Genomic DNA, 9,375 nt, shown 5'->3' on the forward strand with positions numbered 1-9,375 from the left:
CAGCACATTATTTCTCAAGGGAAATGGATTGAATGAGTACAGTTATTCATCAGCCATCCATCCATCCATTCCATCCCTCCGTTGAGCCAGTCGGTCAGGAGGATATTCATCTTTCCATCCAGAGCCAGACAGCCGGGGCTGTAGCTCCGATAGCAACCCAGCGTAGGACATGAAAGCAGGCTATGGAGGAGTGGAGAGGGCAGGCTGAGATTGAGGCCAAGGCTGTGTTGTGCACAGGTCAAAGAGGGGAGATCTGCTGGAGATGGATGGAAAAAGGGAAGGAGCAAGAGGGGAGAGATTAGATTTGAGCCTTGCTGAGAGAGAGAGAGAGAGAGAGAGAGAGAGAGAGAGAGAGAGAGAGAGAGAGCTAGAGCTAGGCTAAAGATGGAAGTAGAGAAAGAGCAAGGGAGGGAGGGGTGCTCCAGTGAACTAGGCAGGATAAAGCTAGCCTTTCACTTCCGATGAAAAACTACAAAAGTTGAAGACAGCCAGATCAGCAGGGTATCGAATTGAACCAGATCCATAATTAGCAAAACAACACAAGCTAGCTAAGATCTTGAAAGACATAGAAACCCCCACTTTCATATTATGCAACAAAGTCCTGGCTGATTTTATAAATGATCTACAAGCTGGGCATTCAATGAATGAAAACAAGTGTACGCTGGCATCCAACATCATGATCATCGTGGAAATCGGAGCAATTGCAATACATTGCCGCAGCCCAAACTGGATTGCACTGTGTGCACTAACAATACAAATCTATTTTTCAAGGTAACCAAGAGCGGATCATTGTATTGTTTGATAGATGTGGTGCCTGCTTCCCCCACCTACCGTCTGTCTGTCTGTCTGTCTGTCTGTAACTCTCTCTCCCTCCCTCCAGCAGCCGAGACCAAGAATAGGCGATTTGAGGCAGCGATCCGTCGCTAATTCACGCTCAGTGGTCATGAAAAATGTATAGCAGGCTCGCTGCGGGGAGACTCAGATTGGCACAGGGCCTTAGCTTGGAGACAGTCTCTGCTGCATTAGTGGTACCCGATATTCAGCATCTCCGCCCCATGCCCCCAACATCCACACACGCACCCGCACCCGACACGTTTCCTTACACTCGTCTTTAGTCTCATCACATGAGTTCCAACAGGGGAACCACCGACTGGTCTGATTTCAGTCATGCCGTCCATCTGTGTGTGTGCATGCCTGCCTGCCTGCCTGCCTGCTTTCCTCTTTGTCTGCCTGTCTGTCTGTCAAGCTGAATATTCTTTTTTTGGGGAAATGTGCGATAAACAAAAAGAACAGTGGAGAACATTAGCGGCTGAGAGAACACAAACATAGAAATACAAAGTTATCAGAGCCAAAACAACAGACAGACGCTGCAAGGAAAAGGTAGAGCACTGTGTGTGTGTGTGTGTGTGTCTGTATGTGTGTCTGTATGTGTGTGTGTGTGTGTGTGTGTGTGTGTGGAGGTTGGCTGCTTGTGGTTTTGAGGTGTGTAAGTGTGTGTGTGTGTGTGTGTGTGTGTGTGTGTGTGTGTGTGTGTGTGTGTGTGTGTGTGCGCGTACGTACACATATGTGTGTGTGCATGTGTGTGTGCATCTCCTACAGTGTCTCCTGTGCGGTGTGTGTGTGTGTGTGTGTGTGTGTGTGTGTGTGTGCGTACGTACACATATGTGTGTGCATATGTGTGTGCATCTCTTACAGTGTCTCCTGTGCGGTGTGTGTGTGTGTGTGTGTGTGTGTTTGTGTGCGTGTGTGTGTGTGTGTGTGTGTGTGTGTGTGTGTGTGTCTGATGCTCTACTAAGCACACAGTGTGACAGTGCGTTCTTATGAGAGAAGATTAATAATAGCATTGTAATACCATCAGGGCCAGTCACAGTCTGAATCATGCATATTAACCCTCCCTAGGAGTTTACACACACACACACACACACACACACACACACGCACACACACACACACATCCCAGTCGGTATAGCAACGCCGGCGGTAATGTGGCCCTAACGTGACAGTCAGATGTAATTTCATCCTCCCAGCAGCCAGAGGGAGGCATGGTGTTGACAACAAAGTATTCCGCACGCACACACTCGTGCGCACACACACACACACACACACACACACACACACAACACACAAATGTACACAAACACACACACACACACACACACACACACACACACACAACACACACAGACGCGTTGACAACAAAGTATTCTGCATGCACACACAAACGCACACACACACACACACACACACACACACACACACACACACACACCCACACAAACGCACACACACTCCCCTCCCCTCTTATGTTCTCCTCAGCAGCCGTCACTAGGACCAGTGAGATGTCCCTGTCAGGCCGTGGGTCTACACGGCTCCGAGCTGGAGGGTCCTCCCAGAGAAAGGTTACGCTTCCCCTGGCCACCGGCGGCCAGCGTGGGGCCTTCAGAGGCTCCGGGCCGCGCTGTGCGGCTCCACGGGGTTCCAGTGGTTTATTTCTGGTGATCACTGTGATTTTAGGATCAATCTTATTACTGTGATTCATATTAATATCGTCTGCAATTATTTTCATTATTATCATCGTTGTCATTATTATTGTTAAGCCCAGAGCACAGGAAAAAAATAATTATGCTATTCCATAAAACAAATAGAATTAAATTGCTTTTAACGGAGCAGGGCTCACGCAGAGCGAATGTTGTGGGGCTGTGTTGCTCACCCGCTCCACTCTGGAATTAAGTCTATCTGGGACACGAATTGAAACATTATTTCACGCGTGTGCCGACACGCCCGCCTGCTTTGGGCTCTATAGTCAATTATCGTCAGGATTATCTCCACTTTTATTAATATAAAGCGAGACGGTTTCATATTCCGTTCATGGATCAATTAAACTCAACTTAACTCAACACCATCCATCTTATATTTTTCGGGGGGGGGCGACACTAGGCAGGTCGTGGGCTACTTACAGCCTGGTCCCTCTGGAGGGCCAGCACACCACCTCCACCACCTACTCCACCTCCCGCAGAGGTCGAATGTGTGGCCGGAGGTTGGGTGGAGGGGAGAGGTGGATGGTGGGGAGAGGTGGATGGTGGGGAGAGGTGGATGGAGGGGAGAGGTGGATGGTGGTGGGGAGAGGTGGATGGAGGGGAGAGGTGGATGGTGAGGAGAGGTTGGGTGGAGGGGAGAGGTGGATGGAGGGGAGAGGTGGATGGAGGGGAGAGGTGGATGGAGGGGAGAGGTGGATGGAGGGGGGGAGAGGTTGGGTGGAGGGGAGAGATGGATGGAGGGGAGAGGTTGGGTGGAGGGGAGAGATGGATGGAGGGGAGAGGTTGGGTGGAGGGGAGAGATGGATGGAGGGGAGAGGTGGATGGTGAGGAGAGGTTGGGTGGAGGGGAGAGGTGGATGGAGGGGAGAGGTGGATGGTGGGGTTTCTGTGTTGCGACAGAAACACCCCCACCACTGCTCTGCCTCAGTGCAGGCTGATTGCTGTTTCAAGTACCGACACACACACACACACACACACACACACAGGTCTGTGTGCGTGCACACACAGGTGCGCACACACACACACACACACACACACACACACACACACACACACACACACCCACACACCTTGCCCTTGATTTCACAAGAGGTTTACATGGAATCCAGTTTCTAGTGTGCTGTTGCTTTGTTAATGACGGCCCACTAAGTCTCCCTCCAGCCCTCCCGCCCTCCCTGCATTGTCCTGGATTTGGACTGCTTAATCAGTTGTGTGTGTCTGAGAGGGTGGGGGGGTGCAGGGGTGGGGGGGGGTGTAGGGGTGGGGGGGGTGCAGGGTGTGTGTGTGTATGTCCACTGTGTCCGTGGAACCAAACCCTTACTTTCTTAACCTGGTTTGTCGCTCTCCGTTTCACTCGTAACACTCGCAGGATCGTGCTCACGCACGCAAGAACACAGGAAGGCACGCACACACACAGACACTCACACACACACACACACACATAAAAACTCAGCCCCCGCCCCCTACAGCATGGGTAATATGTACTTCCTGTGTGTTTGAGTGTAAGTCAGCAGTCGGGGGAAAAAGAAAAAAGAGGAAAGAGTGGAGCTGTGTGTTCATAGCTCCAGGGATCAGCGCCGTACGGGTGCATGTGCGTGCGTGCGTGCGTGCGTGCGTGCGTGCGTGCGTGTGTGTGTCAGCCCGAGCTAAATCATTCATGAGGGAGCGAATGAGCGACCCGCGGGCGATCCAGCGCGTCTGTGTTTTACACAGAGCTGTGTCATGATGCCCGTCCCAGGTAGAGCGGGTCACAGGTTAAGCCAACCAGGGCTGCTGTAATATGCCGGCGTAGAAGATGCAGCGTGTGTGTTTGTCGTCCACGTGAGTCATGCGTGTGTGTGTGTGTGTGTGTGTGTGTGTGTGTGTGTGTGTGTGTGTGTGTGTGTGTGTGTGTGTGTGCATGAGAGAGGCGTTCGGAAATGACATGACATTTTACAAAATGTTACACTACATAAAAATGTACATTTAAATGTATGCGTATGGAATATGAATTAAATATGTATGTCCACACTGGTATAGTGCTTGATTTGAAAAAAACACCACACTAAAGGACAACATAAATAAATCGACAATTTAAAATACACTTAGGGAAACAACCATCACATAATAACCAATCTCTGCTATTAAACTGAAAATGGCATTCACATTCCATCAACACGGCTTCAATATGCTTAATCAACATGGATCCTACCAGTTTCTTCAAGGCAAACATCTAGCCTCCTATTAGAGAGCCACGGCTGTGTTACCATGGTGATTAATTGACACACATTACTGAGGCTTTATCACAACCAAAGAAAAATGTTTGATCAGTGTGGCAATCTTGCCAGAGCTATACTTAAGTATTGTGCTTTGTTACTCTATTGGTTTTTGTTGGTCCATTGGTTGAACTAATAATATAATTTTGATGGTTGAATGGCCCAAGGAGGGGTACTTGTAGAGTATGGCCCTGTCCCATTTCTCCCCCTTAAAACTTACACTTGGTTTGGAGTGCCCTCAACAGTAAATCTTCCACTTCGTTTTAAGCCTGCATCGGACCTCACTACGTTTTGAGGGTTGATTATAAGGGCAAAATAGCACTCCCCCTTGCTCCCTACAGTAATGGGACACACTACCTTTACACGAGAATGCGCAAAATCTAGGGTTAGGGCAAAAATCAAGGGTTAGGGGAGGTATTTGGACGGGGCCTATGTCTTTGTCTATTTAAGGGCTTCGAATTGTTCTTCGGATATAGCTGTTTGAAGAAGAAAGCAACTGTGATAGAGGCCCACATTAATGTGACCGAGGCGCTATACGCAGTGGCGTCGCCATGGATCCCTAGCTGCTGTGGGGGATTCCTGTACAGCCCAAGTACCCCAGAGCCTGGGTGCACCGTAGCGACGGTAAGACCTAGCTTCTAGTGTTCGTGCCAATGCTAAGAATAAACAGAAGGGTGACATGTCCACACACACACACACACACACACACACATGCACACACACACACACACACGCACACACACACACACACACACATGCACAAACACATACATGCACAAACACAAACGCTCACACATGCCCACAAATACATATGCACAGACCCACACAGACACACACACATACACAGACACGCACTCCAAAACTATGTCTCCCCAACTCCTCAGCTCTCTCCAGTCTTTTATTTATATTCCTCCTTGCTGGTTTTCCGCCTTGCCGTCTCCCTCCCTCCTCCCTCCCTGGTCTCTCCCTCTCCCTGGCTCGTCTCCTCCCTGCCCAAACATGGTGGTGTCCAGGGCCATGTCACAGACACCCGCCCAGGCTCCATGACACCTCACTCGGGGCCTGCAGCCCGGCAGTCTGCCCGTCCGAGTGCTGGCCAGTCTGTCTGTCTCTGCCTTTTGCGTCTCTCCTTTATATCCGTGCGCCCTTCTGCCTCTTCGACTGTCTGACTGCCTGTTCGCCTGAGTTCTCTCTGAGTTTCTCTTTTCCCCTTTCCCGTGTGTCTGTCTGACCGCCTGCCTGTCTGTCTGTCTGCCTGCCTCTCTCGGACCCGCCATGAATATTCTAAAATAGCCCAGAGAAGAAGAGGGAGACAGAGAGTACCAATTGTGGGCAGTGTGATTGACATGCGCTGCTTGAGTACACAATTAAGAGTGTGTGTGTGTGTGTGTTGGATGGGTGGGCCTGGTCTTGTTTCCAGCTGTGCCCCGTCAATCATGGATGACCTGACACTGGGAGAACATGGGAGGGCAAGGTGACAGAGAGAGAGAGCGAGGAAGAGTGAGGGAGAGCGAGGGAGAGAGAGAGAGAGAGAGAGAGAGAGCGCGCATAGAATACATGAGTGGATTGCGGAAGAAAGAGTTCATGTTTTGATGCTTGTGGGTTTAAAAAAGAAACGTAGGATAAATGATCATGGAAAGACAAACATGGAATACATGCAACCATCTGTTTTGTGTCTGTGTACATGCTGTGCACATGTGTGGCGTGTGCGTGTGTCTATGAGTGTAAGCTTGTACGCTTCTGTGTGTGTGTGTGTGTGTGTGTGTGTGTGTGTGTGTGTGTGTGACAGACAAGACACCAGTGGAGCACCACAGCTTGAATGCAGCCTCCCTCACCCCTAAACAAGTGACAAAAAAGATAACCATGTTTCGCTTCACCTCCTCAAACCCCCATTTCTCTCTTTCTCTCTCGCCGTGTCTGTCCTACTCAACCCGAGCCATGTCTCTCATGTGTTTCCCCACTTCCATCTCCCCCTCTCTCCCTCCCTCTCTCTCTCTCTCTCTCTCTCTCTCTCTCTCTCTCTCTATCCCTCCCTCCCTCTCTCTCTCCCTCTCTCTAACCCCTCTGCCTCTCTCTCTCTCTCTCCCTCTCTCTATCCCTCCCTCCCTCTCTCTCTCCCTCTCTCTAACCCCTCTCCCTCTCTCCCTCTCCCTCCCCCTCGCCCCTCTGTGTCTTTCCACATGGCTGGCCCTCTTGTCCCGTGTCCCAGCGGACGGTAGCCGAGCGGGAGCTTGGCAGCCTGTCAGAGTGTGGGGTTGGGGGGGGGGGGGGGGGGCCCGGGGAGCGAGACCCAACATGCAGTGACTGGAACAGAGGTGGCACTTCTCTGGCTCCTCGCCTCGCCGTGGGACTGCAAGAACAGGCATGCCGGGGGAGGGGGGGGGGGGGGGGGGGGGGTGGTGGGGCGGTAGGGGCGGGGGGGGGGGGGGGGGGTTGGGGTCGGGCCAGAGCACAACCTTAGCGGCTCCTATAATAGGGCAGAGTCGGGGGGTCGGCCGGTTGCCTGGTTGCCGACCCTAACAATGACAATGCTAATGCTGAGCCGCGGCTAATGTGTGCTAACGGCAGCCCTTATAAACTCCCCTTTAACCGGATGCAACTGAGAGCTTAGCGGCGCTAGCAGCAGCTCTGAAGCTAAGCGGCGGTGAATGATAGCGCACGCTTTGCACTCGCTCGCTCATCAATTTATCAATAACCAAATCGACGATCGGCTGACTGTAAAAGTGGAAATAAGTGTATAATAATAAGATGTTATTATTTGATAATTATTTCCCAGTCCATTACCTTTTGAAAGGGCCCAGTGGCACACTAAGGAGTGTTTTAGTGATAGGAAACCAAAGCCCCTCTCGGCTCTTTGGTGTGCCTTCAAACCTCGCGCCACATCACACGACAGACGCATTCCCAAAACAACGGCGTGGCACGCCACTGACCCACGCCCCTCCCTTCCCACGGAGAGAACGGGAGAAGAGAGGAGGAAGAAGAAGAAAAAGAAGAAGAAGAAAGAAGGGAAAAATGACAGCGGCTTCAGATCTGACATCAAACGCCAGATAGAGAGAGGGGGGGATAAAAAAAAGTAGAGTAGAAAACATTACATCTCTGCCGTGACAGCTTGCTCGCTGGTAAAGCATGGCAGAGTGACTCCTCTCTCAATCTCTCTCTCATTCCCTCCCTGTTGTTTGGTCTCTCTCTCTCTCTCTCTCTCTCGCTCCCTCTCTCTCTCTCTCTCTCTCTCTCTTTCGCTCTCCCTCCCTCTCTCTCTCTCCTGCTCCCCAAACGCCCATCAAACCTCGCCGGCGATTAGGATCTCTGTGAGCCGTGCGAGTGCAACAGGATGTGAAGGCGCACGCCGCGCCCCAGGGGCCAAGCGGTGGGATTAAAGCGGCCCCGGCGTGGTTCAAATAGAGATCGGCCCCCACGGCCACTCGGGGGCCCCTCGCGCTCCTGCACTGCTGCACCCGCAAAAACACACAGGGACAAATTGCGCCACTTTTGCTCTCCTTTTGGAACAAGTCGGTGTGTGCGTGGGTGTGTGTGCGTGCGTGTGTTTGGGTGGGCGTGTGTGCGTGCACGGGAGTGTGTGGTTGTGTGGGTGGGTGTGTGTGTGTGTGTGTCTGTGTGTGTGGGTGTGTGTGTTTGTGCGGGGGGGGGGGCTTTCATGGTTGATAGTTTCAAGGCAACGTATAAAACGGTGGAAAGAAAGTGAGAGAGAACAGAAAAAGAAAAAAGCAGAAAGAAGCAGAATAGAAACGGAGAAAGAGACACAGAACACACGGAGAGAGCTTAAAGTAAGAGCTGAGGAGACGCCGTGACCTGGCGCGCGGCGGCCGGGGGAAGACCGGGTACGCGGCGGGCGGGGGAACAACAAGGACGGGGGGGGCCACGGGGGGTAAGAGGGGATGTTAGGAGCCACGCCGAGAGCGGAGCCTCAGATCCCGTTTGACACACGCCCGCTCCTGTTAGGAGTTCAAGCGGGGAGCACGGCGCTCCGCGGCGACGCCCCCGTCTCCGCGGAGACGGGGCAGTCGGTACAGTCGGTACAAACCCGGCGCGTCGCTGCCTGCAGCGGGGGCCTCGCCGTGAGAGGACGTTTTAGGACAGAGGAGGGGTTTGGTATTAGAGATGATATAATATATTGTTTGATTGTTTTAGCTTTGGCCGTGTCACATGTCATCCAAGGGTAAGGCGTCTGGGTCACAGGCACCGAAAAGTCATCTACTCAAACTACTCGAAGAAGGGGAAAAGATTGAAGATGATACGGAGTTCACTGCACAGATTTGTTTTTTGACATCAAACTCATGTAATGGAAATTGCTGAATATGTGAAAAACAAGGTATAACTCTAGCTTGCACTTATCGTGCATATATTTGTATAAATAGGAAGTGTAGGGCTGTTAATGGAGAGAAAATTGCTGTCACAAGCCTTGCATTGCAGAGCATCTAGATATGTATCCAGTGCATGTACATGATTGCATATGTGTGCGTGTGCATGTGTGTGTGCGCATGCATGCGTGCGTGTGCGTGCGTGTGTGCGCAAGTGTGTGCGTTTGTACGTTCTTATCCGAGCATCAGAGACCTGCACGCCTGG

This window comes from Micromesistius poutassou (assembly GCF_964030765.1).
Source record: "Micromesistius poutassou genome assembly, contig: SCAFFOLD_290, whole genome shotgun sequence".
NCBI classification, from domain to species: Eukaryota; Metazoa; Chordata; class Actinopteri; order Gadiformes; family Gadidae; genus Micromesistius; species Micromesistius poutassou.